This window comes from Gorilla gorilla, chromosome 12 (assembly GCF_029281585.2).
Source record: "Gorilla gorilla gorilla isolate KB3781 chromosome 12, NHGRI_mGorGor1-v2.1_pri, whole genome shotgun sequence".
NCBI classification, from domain to species: Eukaryota; Metazoa; Chordata; class Mammalia; order Primates; family Hominidae; genus Gorilla; species Gorilla gorilla.
Genome location: NC_073236.2, coordinates 77187750 through 77199317, shown reverse-complemented (window position 1 = coordinate 77199317; position 11568 = coordinate 77187750). Strand labels below are relative to the sequence as shown.

General features: G+C 40.4%; 1 long non-coding RNA gene across 3 annotated transcripts in view; it reads right to left on the bottom strand.

Annotated features, from left to right (window-relative positions):
• Window positions 1-216: 216 nt before the first annotated feature.
• Window positions 217-11568, bottom strand: part of LOC109025646 (uncharacterized) — a 72844-nt gene continuing 61492 nt past the window's right edge. The window contains exons 5-7 of one of the 3 annotated variants that reach the window (XR_002004558.3): window positions 3584-3660; window positions 1888-2047; window positions 217-1017 (exon numbers count right to left, since the gene is read on the bottom strand). This is a non-coding gene — a long non-coding RNA (uncharacterized lncRNA). The remainder of the gene's footprint in view (window positions 1018-1887; window positions 2048-3583; window positions 3661-11568) is intronic. The other 2 variants (XR_010130118.1, XR_010130119.1) reach the window with 2 other exon arrangements.

Genomic DNA, 11568 nt, shown 5'->3' with positions numbered 1-11568 from the left:
GTTGGAAATGCAGAAATCACCCGTCTTCTGTGTCACTCACGCTGGGAGCTATAGACTGGAGTTGTTCCTATTCGGCCATCTTGGAACCGCCCCCCGGCCATGGATATTTTAAATTGGAAAATCTTTGAATGTGGAGGACTACAGGATAGATTATATTCGAAATAAATATTTAGACACTCCTCACTGCTGTCACCTTCCAGAAGGGTAGGCTGATTCACTATGCTTACCACAGACTGCCTGCCACAGACCATGCTTTGTTAGACATTAGATGAAGATGAAGTGCTAAATAGAGAACAAGGAAGAGCATGAGACATTGCTGTGGTTCAATGCAAACAAAGCCTGCTTGTCTATCTCCAGCAACTGTAACATCCTTCACAGGCTCCAGACTAAAGAGCCACGCTTTAACTCACTTTCTAACAAGCTTTGCTTAAGATGTTCTCAGGTCAAATCAAGAAACAGGTAAGTATGATTACCTGTTTATTATGATTATTAAAGGACCAAATTTTACCTTAGTCACTAAAGATAAGAGACTTAAAGAGATGTATAGCAATAAAGAGGAAATTCTAAGGGTTCCTTCAATACAAGTAGGATGTAGCATATGACCAGACAGAATTTCTAAAAATCTTAGGTAAAGTATTAATGGCACAAGCCAAGGAGTGCTTTGAAGATACCAGAGGTGAAGGCATGCAGTGAAAACTGCCTGAGAGCAGCAAAAAAGCAGCCCTTTGACTGAAGTCCTAAACCTACACACTTGATTATACATCTCCTTCTCAGCATTCCCCATAACGCTTATTCCCCTGCTTGGCTTTAAGACCCCCATATGATGATATTGGCACATCTCCAGGAAGGCTTAGGATCTTCTTTGTGCATGCTGTTCCTAACTCTGGCCATCTGTCTCTGGGATCAGCAGCAGGCCTGTCTTCAGCTCAGGGCTCCGGACAGCCCATAGCCTGTGTACAAGTGAGAATGGATGTCCCATCTTCCTTGCAGATGCAGCCATGAGTCAAGGTGTTCATTCTGGAGAATGGAACACAGACCAGACTTTAGACTCCATTTACCCTCGTGGCCTGACCTTGAGGTACAGGGTCCAACCCGAGGTACAGAGCCCATCCTGCACACCTATACCCAGAAGCCTTGCTCGTTTGCCTGCTACCTTTGAATTCTTTCATTGCTAAGCCTAAGAGTTGCAGCGTACAATAGTTTGGAACTTGGCACACAGTTTCCCAAAAATGCTTTCATGATGAGGAGGAGGAGGGGGAAAAGAAGAATGATAATAAAAATTGTTATAATTATTGTTAATCATTAGTAATATTATTAATCACTATTGCAATTAGGTTTCTAGCATATTCCGTGAAAGGCCAATTTAATGAATAATATTGATGAACTCTCATACTAATAATATAAGTTTAAATTTTTATTCCTGGGTACAAGGGCTGTAAGCTCAAAACTAAAATGGAAGGAGAAGGAGATGAGGAGGAAGAGCGGGCAAGAGGGCAAAATGTTAACGATCTCTTGCTTGGACCACATGTTAAAATTAGGGATGTTTGCTTTGGGCATTTTTCTACCTCCTTTCTACACCTTTCCTAGGATGTCCTGTGCTCTGATTGTAAACACATACACACACACACACACACCACCCCTCTTCTAGAAGTATGCCATGCTCTAGAATTATCTACTTTTCTTTCCCTAGCAAACAAAATTCTATCTTCTTGGTACAGCTGGTTTGTAAGAAGGAAAGCAATCGTGCTGAACAAAAACCATATTAAGATGAGAATGACTGATGATCACATTGCTCTCCTGGAGGTTTTTTCTTCCTTGTTTTTATGTTTTCTTTGTTATTTGTTTGATTTCAAGGGGATGCTTACCAAAAAGAAGGCCCATTCCTACCTGGATATTTGCTCCTGAAAACAGCTCCCCAGAGCTCTTCCTGCTTCCTATAATTTCTTTCCTTTCTTCCCTTGTGAACTTCTGATTTTCTCAAGCCTCTTAATTTTTTTCTATAATGATTCCCTTACAGGAGAAGCAGGGACCCTGGTGGTGGGGTGATCTTAGGGAGGGAGAAATGGAATTGAGGTTGTGCTCATTTTTTAGTTAGGGACTACACATACTAGGTATAAGGCAGGTTCTGAGTCCAGCTAGGAGGCCTTTGTGTTTATCATACATCCATACCTGACAGCAGAACACACTCCAGGGGCTCAAAATCCTGGCCAAAAAGGGGTGTTTTCTGTAGTAAGTGGGACATGCGTGATTAGATTCAAGTCAAACATGAATCAATGCAGAAAATGAGAGCAGTACAGCATGCATAATATTACCGTCAGTGTATCCTTCAACTGACATTGAACTGCCTGAAATTTTACATGAAGGGAAATTAGCTTTCTCATTAAATGACTTTGCAGTGAATAGCATTGTTCTATAGTGAACACTAAGTGAGCTAATGATGTCCCACTTTAAAACAAAGGATGATGTGGGAAGAGAAAGTTGTATTTTAATGGATGCCAATTATGCCTGACTCACTATTACCAGAGGTTAATAAAGACAGACTCATTCTTAGAATATTGATCCCACAGTTTACAGAAAGCACAAAGATTATGATCTCAAAATGTGAGACAAAAGTGAATACATGATTTTAATTCATATTTCAGGACTTCAGTAGGAAATCATTCAAATTACATATCAAAAGACATTTGCTAGATTTTCCCCAGCAACTTGCCTCCCCTTCATTTGCACAAACATAAAAGGAATGTGCTGTTCTTTTTCTTTTTGGTTTAAAAACAGAAATTGGAAGAACTTGTTGAGATTATATGAGATGAGAAAGCTCAAGAACAGTTAGAGGAATTGTCTCCATGAAACCAAGTTTAGTATGGGGAAGGGCTTACTCAGCGAGTCCTGCCACCCCGGGTCCTCAGTGCTCTCCAGAGAGACCAATATCTGCAGGCTGCTCAGTGGGAAGGGTGAGCAATGTCACTGGTCTCCAAGTCCAAACAAAGGAGCCCTTCAGTGGCTATTTTGTTTTCTGCTTTGCCAATTAACAAGGCTAAAGAATATGCTACTCATGATTAATTCTGGAGAAAAAAATTTCATGCAACTAGAATTTTTTCCAAGATTTAAAACAAAACAAACAATATTTTCAACCCATATTCAAAATCTTCATAGGACAGCTGATACTGTGCAGTGTGGAGAGTGCTTAGGAGAATGTGCTATTTGTTCTCACCCTTTTCCAGGCCTAGTCATCATGGTAAAGCTCAAGGCCAACAAAAGACAAATGCAGAGGCGGGGCTGCCCCTGGACAAAATGTGAGTGGGCAGCCCAGAGTGGAACACAGAGGGAGCTGAGGGGTGAAGGAGGCAGCTCATCACTTGTGAGCTATGGGATTCTGGACCAGTAGCTTAACCTTGTGGAGCTCAGTCTCTTTATTTGTAAAATGGGAGACTGGACTAGATTAGGGGTCTCACCCTTCCCCATCAGGAAAGGTAATCAGCCTTTCCTGATTACCCCATTTATTGTTCTACTTCCCTGTCAACACTCCATCTTTTACTCCCTAGCCATGACTTTTTATTGGGCATAATTCTTATTCAATACTTACAGGTTTACATTTTATCAGCAACTGTAGAATTTCTGTCCTGGCATGTGTACATTGCAGATCATTCCTTCTGTGGATAGCTGAGGGGAGAAAAAAGAAATGGAGGTTAAAAATAGAAAAGGAACTAAAACAGAGATGAAGAGATTTTTGAAATGAAAACTTGGGCAGGACCAAGGAAGACAAGCAGTAATAATCCTGGACTTTGAAAGTATTTTCAGTGGCATGTGTGAGGAGGAAAAGGGAGAGATGCATGTTCCTGGCATAGAGTTACCAAAGGCAGATCCAAGCTGCAAAACTCTGGGTATCAGAGGAGATCAATTCTCAGAGGCTTTTCCATCTCAGGCCTCCAACATATCCCTCAGACACAGATATTTAGGAAGCAAGGCCCAGAAGGTGGGAGTCAAACTGTCTTAGAATGGGGTTCCCCAACATGCAGACTTAAGGATTTTAATGTGAGTATTTTATTTAGACATAATACAAAGAAATAAATGCAGAGTATTAACACATCATTGCTATGGTCAACCGGGGCTCGGTCCCTCTAGAGACCCCTGGAACACTGTGAAGCATTCTCTACTGAGTTGGTCCACCTGAGGAGTGAGAGCTGGTACATCCATCCACCAACTCTTTTTTGCTCCTGAAGACATTAACTGTCCAGTACTTCTAGCCTGTTCCTGACCAAATTTGCTCCTGCAGCCGGAAAAAGCCTTTAGGCAGAGTCACAGATACTTGCAGTGAGAGGCCCTTGATGTGTAAGGGATATGGGCAGGACAATGGTGTGTCTGATGGAAAGCACCAAGTCATAAAATAAGAAAGACCATGAATGTTCAGAGGAAGACCAATCTCATCAAGAACTCTTCTCACTGTGGATATTTTCAGCAATCCTACAGAATCATTTATACATCTCTTATTGACACTATGGAAAAGAAGGTCCTGAAAAGTATCTTTCTAGTGAGTATGAAATGGTAAAGGGTTGAATATCCATGTTGTAGTCATAATTACTGGTTTAAGATGTATGAAACTCATATTTAGTATAAGAAAACACATTTCTAATGGTTTTCAGAAGTGTACTCCAAACATTATTTCCCCTAAGCTGATTCTCACCATATGAGTTTAAATTCTTGAATCACAAATCCCTGGCCTCAGAGTTCTTAAGAACATGATCTCCATAGTTGAAGAGCACTATTGTATAGCCTTTTGTTATTTCGTTTTTTACTTATATTGTTCAACCCCATTAGAGACTGAATTCTTTCTCTATAATGCTGCAGTTCTCTGCCCCCCTCATAGTACCCAGAACAATGCCCTATACATACTAGTTTTTCAATATGCTTGTTGATGCCATCCTAAATTTTTTCAATAGTTGCACAGTTGTATTTCCACAACTATTAAGGAATGAAATACATTTATAGGAAAAATATATTTTGACAAATAGCCAAAGATACGAACAATCCACACAAGAGGAGGAGGTTCACATAAGAGTAGAAAACAGGCCGAGCACAGTGGCTCACGCCTGTAATTCCAGCACTCTGGGAGGCTGAGGCAGGAGTGGATCACGAGGTCAGGAGATTGAGACCATCCTGGCTAACACAGTGAAACCTTGTCTCTATTAAAAATACAAAAAATCAGCGGGGTGTTGTGGCACATGCCTGTAGTCCCAGGTACTCGGGAGGCTGAGGCAGGAGAATGGCTTGAACCCAGGAGGCAGAGGTTGCAGTGAGCTGAGATTGATCCACTGCACTCCAGCCTGGGTGACAGAGTGAGACTTTGTCTCAAAAAAAAAAAAAAAAGAAAAACAAAACACGGAAAACGTATCAAACCTCTCTAATGTTAATAATTTGATTTGGTGGAATCTATTGTTTGGTCTGTTCAGAGCTTGAGACCAGCATAGCCAACATGGTGAAACCCCGTCTCTACTGAAAATACAAAAATTAGCCAGGCGTGGTGGTGGGCACCTGTAATCCCAGCAACTTGGGAGGCTGAGGCAGGAGGATCGCTTGAACCCGGGAGGTGGAGGTTGCAGTGAACCGAGACTGCGCCATTGCACTCCAGCCTGGGCGACAAGAGCAAAATTCTGTCTCAAAAAAAAAAAAAAAAAAGGGTCTCACTTTGTTACCCAGGCTGGAGTGCATTGGTACAATCACAACTTAACTGCAGCCTCGACCTTCAGGGCTCAAGGCAATCCTCCCACCTCAGCCTATTGGGTAGCTGGGATCCACAGGAGCATGCCATCATACTAATTTTTTGATTTATTTTGTAGAGACGAGGTCATGCTATGTTGCCCAGGCTGGTCTTGAACTCCTAGGCTCAAGCAATCCTCTCTCCTCAGTCTCCCAAAGTGCTGGGATTACAGGCATAAGCCACCGCACTCAGTATTACTGAGTTCTAGAATGTAATAAATGCTAAGACCTTTATGTAATAGTAACTTACATTATTGAATGCTTACCATGTGTTATGCCAGTTCTAAGAGTTTACATATAATTAATTCTCATAATCATATGAGGTGGGTACTATTATTCCTATTTTTTAGAGGGGAAACCATGCCGCAGAGGTGGTAACTTTCCGAAGTTCACACGGATGGTAAGTGGCAGAGTCAGGATTTAAACACAGCCAGTCTGCCGGAGCTCACACTCTTAGCCATACATTATATATTACCTCATTAAACTTTGGAAAATGTAACATAAACCAAGCAGATAATTCAAAGGAAAGAAAAGACACATGGATATGTGTAGAAGCACTCATTAGTATTACTAAAAACTAGAAAAAGCTCACATTCACACCTATAGCAAAATAGGTAGACAGCAAGTATGATACATTGATACAATAAAACATTATATTGCTGGTAACTTATGGGACTATAGAAAACAATGGCAGATGAGAAAAAGTACAATTTAGAATGATAAAATATTGGTTCATAACAACTGTGCAATTGTTTTTTATGCAAGCGGTAGAATGGAAGAAGTCTTCAGGGTTTGTGAAAACATAGGAATTTGAGGGTTTTTTTTTAGTACATGTTGCTATTGCTATTTAGATTTTTTTTTCCATTGTAAAGTTGATTAAATACCCAATTAAAAGTAAATTTATTAAATATTTAATATTAAAGGAAGAGAGGGTTGTGAGGTTAAAACAGATTTTTTATTAGGAAAGTTTCATTTGAAGACCATAAATAAAAATAATAAGGTACTGCAGTGATGGTTAATTTTGGATGTCAACTTGACTGGGTTAGGGAATACCCAGATAGCTGGTAAAACATTATTTCTGGGTATGTCTGTGAGAGTGTGCCCAAAAGAGATTAGCATTTGATTCAGTAGATGGAATTAAGAAGATCCGCCCTTAACAGTATAGGTGGGCACAATTCAATTCATTGAGGGCCCAGATAGAACAAAAGTGTGGAGGAAGGGTGAATTCACTCTCTCTTTTTGAGCCGGGACGTCCATTTTCTCCTGTCCTCAGACACTGGAGTTCCTGCATCTCAGGCCTTCCTACCCCAAGACTTAGACCCAGCACAATCCTCCACCCTACCTGGTTCTCAGGCCTTTGGCCTCTGATTGAGAGTTACAACATTGCTTCTCTAGTTCTTAGGCCTTTGGGCTGAATTACACCACCAGCTTCCCTAGTTTTTCAGCATGCAGACAGCATACGATGGGCCTTCTCAGTCTTTATAATCCTGTGAGCCAATTTCCATAATAAATCCCCTCTTGTATGTCTATACATATCCTTTTGGCTCTGTTTCTCTGGAAAGCCCTGACTAATACATGTACTAATAAAAGAAAAATTATAAATGAAAAAGGTAAACTCACATTTGCTCACGTGTCCCTGATCTGTTGTAATCCTACCTGCCCCCTAAAGCCTTGCTCCAGTGCCACCATCCTGAAGCTGTCGACCAGAAGCTTCCTCTGGGCCAATGTGATACTTAATTTGTTTCTCTCTCTCAAGGCACTTGCCTGTTTTCACCTTGTTTTATAGCTGTCTGTGTATTTGGCCTCCTCTTAACCATAAGCCCTGTAAAGGTAGCTACCATGTGTCTTCATTTTTTATTTTTTTACTGTATTCATTCTGCGGCAGACTCTCTGTTGCCCAGGCTGGAGTGCAGTGGGCCAAGATGGCGCCACCTCCCGAGTTCATGCAATCCTTGTGCCTCGGCCTCCCAAGTAGCTGGAACTATAGGTGCGCACCATTATGCCCAGCTAATTTTTGTATGTTTTATAGAGGTGGGGTTTCATCATGTTGGCCAGGCTCGTCTTTATCTCCTGATCTCAAGTGATCTGCCCACCTCAGCCTCCCAAAGTGCTGGGATTGCAGGAGAGGCATGAGCCACTGCATCTGGCTGTGTCTTCAACATCTTTGTAGGCCCCAGTTTTGCCCCACATAATGCCTTACACCTGGTGGATGCCGAACATATGCTTGTCACATGAATTAACTCTTTTCACAAAAGTAAATGAAAGACTTCGAAGACACAGTTTTGAACAATAAGCAACTGTGATCAGGGATATTAGAATGGTTGTCCTTAGGAAAGTTCTTTCTTCTGCAAGATTGAGGAGGTAAGTGGTGCAGCTCTGATGGACCCCAGAAGGACAGCAGGAACATAAGGTGATTTTGATTCCATGAGCTCTGAGGACAACATGTCTGTTTTTTTTTTTTAAAGACATGTTTCCTTTTCTAGCTCCTTTAATCATAGTTCATTGGAATGAACAAAGTGGATTGGACATTCTTTTCCTATTTTTATTTTAATTTTAGATTCAGGGGGTACATATGCAGGTGTTACAAGGGTATATTGCATGGGGCTGAGGTTTGAGCTTCTATTGATCCATCACCCAGATAGCGAACATAGTATCCAGTAGGAAGTTTTTCAGCCCTTGCTCCCTCCCTCCTTTTGGAGTCCCCAGTGTCTACTATTCTCATCTTTATGAATATTCTTTCTAACTAATAGAAGTTTTCTTGTCATGCCAATGACTATATTGGTTTTTTACCAAGTAGAAAATGACATACGGTGTCAAAAATGAATTTTTCAAGGCGCAAGGATTCTAAACCCTCTTCATGCTGATTGCAACCTTGAAGACAATGTAGCTCTGACTTGGATGGCATATAAAGTGTCTGATGGTTCTTCCTTCCCTCTCTGTCTGACGTGCAGGAACACCTTGAAAGTTGGAATTGTAACCTCTTTGAGTTCAGTAACTAGGTTATAAATTATATACAATATATGAACAATGCCTAGTTAAATTTTAACTGCTATGATTTTATCTACTACCAGTCACAAAGATGTAAATGCCTCCTTTACCTACTCGTCTGTAAGCAGATAATTCCTCTATCTTGCTCATTAAAATACATTGAGTCCCCCTTGGAATTTTTCTTTGCATAGCTTTTAGTTTGTTGTCTGTCTTTTCGTCACTAGAATTTAAGTTTCATGAGAGCAAAGATATTGTCTGTTTTGTTCAACTGTTGTGTCCCAAAAGCCTACAACAGTGCCTGGTGCTCAATAAATACTGTATGTTGAATAAATGAATGAATAAGTAAGCATTGTTCTGGTTGTGGATTTAAAAGTCTTTTGTATTACCCTGAATATCTTACATGCACACACACAAATATGACTCTGCTGTGACCCTCCCTCCCCTTCTGCCCTTCCCCACCAGCTCATCACATGCACTAAGTAATTGTTGGCTATGCATAAGGATCCATCTGGCTTTCACTGGAGAAAAAATGAAAATAGTTTGCTTTTACGAAAACTTATGTGGGGAACTTACATCTCAAAAAAGATGTTTGTAATACCAAAATGTATTTTGTTTTATTAAATCCAGATTGTTGGGTGGAGTCCCTTAGCTAAAAGTCACTCTCAAGCAAAATGAATTGCTTGTTATTCTCACAAAGAATTTACAGGAAGCAATTTGTAAAGGTTGCCATCAGGCTGAAGTCATTGTTGGCACTTGGAATCACTGTGTCATCAACCTCAGAGCAATCATTTAACCTGGGTCTGCTCAGAGAAATCAACATAATGCAAGGAAAATTGAATTCTACTGCCTCAGATTACAATCACTTTTACATTATTCCAATTTGATCCTGGAGTTTAAAATATTTGGCCTATCGGTTTTTCTTATCTTGCCACCATGTAGAAATGTCTTTTTACATGTGCTTAACACTGGTCCCGTCATTACCAGCTAGTTCACAAATAGCTTTAAGAAACCTACTCTTTCCTCTTCGTGCTCTGGAAGTTGCTGTAGGAATAGCTAGGAAACTAATGGTTTGCCATCTATTCAGGCCAATTTCATCCAGTAGCCTGCCTGCTGGTTAAATAGCAAAAATAATTCTACTCCTCTTGAGTGAACTATCCTCCAATCTGACAGATGGGAGAATTATTGTAGTTAGGCCTATGAGGGCATCATTATAGCAGGGAAACACTGAATCCCAGCATGAAATGAAGATGGACAGGCCTGTGCTCCCAATTTCTCCCAATGCATTTATTGTCATCACTCTGGGAAAATAGGACTAAAAAGATGGGAACACAGATTCATATCATTAGCAAATGTTAGATCAGTTCCCTATATTTCTAAAACCAGTTTCCAGCACCAAATTGGAAAACAAGGTTTTGACAAAACCACAATGATCATTTTTAAACCTTATCCGAAAAAATGATAATTCATTTACTGATTCTGCAAAAATATATGGAATGCTGTGAGCAATCACCACAAAGTAGACTCTGAAAATGACACAGAAACATCGTACTGCACAGATTCCTCAACTAAGTGATTTTGAATGAGTGTTTTCCTTGCTATATACATTGAGAACAATCATATACTGACTTTTAGATCCCTTGACTGCCTCAGATGGAAGCTGCAGAACCATCAGGTGTAAGTGCTTCAGGATGTTGCAATTATTCTAGAAAAAGAATGAAGAGAAGTATGTGGTTCTCTCTCTCTCCTCTCCAAACACAACCACAGCCTTCGTTTAGCAGCTGAGATTGCTGTTTAGAAGTCTTGTCATCCAGCCAGTCTGTTTTTTGGACCTCCCAAGTTGAATAAGATTTCTTAATTGAGTCAAGCCATACATCTGCTGACTGTCTTAGACCAGTGTGGCCTGTTGGCTGTTTTCACCCTCCAACAGCTAATGCTTGTGGCGGGACTTGATGTGGCCTGATAACACTTCCATAGCCAACCTGTTGTTCCTATCACTTCTCCATTCCACAGCTGATTAGACAGCTTCCTGTCCATGGTTCTTATGCATCTGGGCCGAAGAAATTAATTTGCACTCATTATTCATAGTTGCAGCTGACTAATTGGACTCGCGTCACTTTTTTTGTCTCATCAGATAATGAAAGTCTACTTAGTTAATTATTGCAATATTTGGTCAACAGATACCTATTGGAAACTTACTATGTGCCCAGTACTGTGCAAGGTGAGTAGGATACAACAGACCATACAAGTTCTAGTAGCCTAAAGAAATTAATATACTTCTCTAATTTCTTCCTAGTTTTGCAATTTTTTAATTTTTTTTTTTTTTTTTTGAGACAGGGTTTCACTCTGTCATGCAGGCTGGAGTGCAGTGACACAATCGTGGCGCACTGCAGCCTCAACCTCCTGGGCTCAAGCGATCCTCCCACCTCAGCCTCCTATGTAGCTGAGACTACAGGCACTCATCACCATGCCCAGGTAATTTTTCTGTTTTTTGTAGAGATGGGTTTTGCCATGTTGCTCAGGCTGGTCTTGAACTCCTGAGATCAAGAGATCTGCCCACTTTGGCTTCCCAAAGTGATGGGATTACAAGTGTGTGCCACCATGCCCAGCAGCTATTTTTAATTTGAATAAATGTTTTAAAAATTATGTATGAAACCATAAATCCTTCCATAAGCTAATGCTCTAAGCTTAAGCAAATTGTCATCTCTCTAGAGGTTTCATTAACACTTACTCACTGTTGTTGTATTTTTTTTACTTACTCATTTATGAGTTTAAGAATATTTACTACCTTAGACATCTGGGATATATTTTGGGATAAGGTATGAAGTA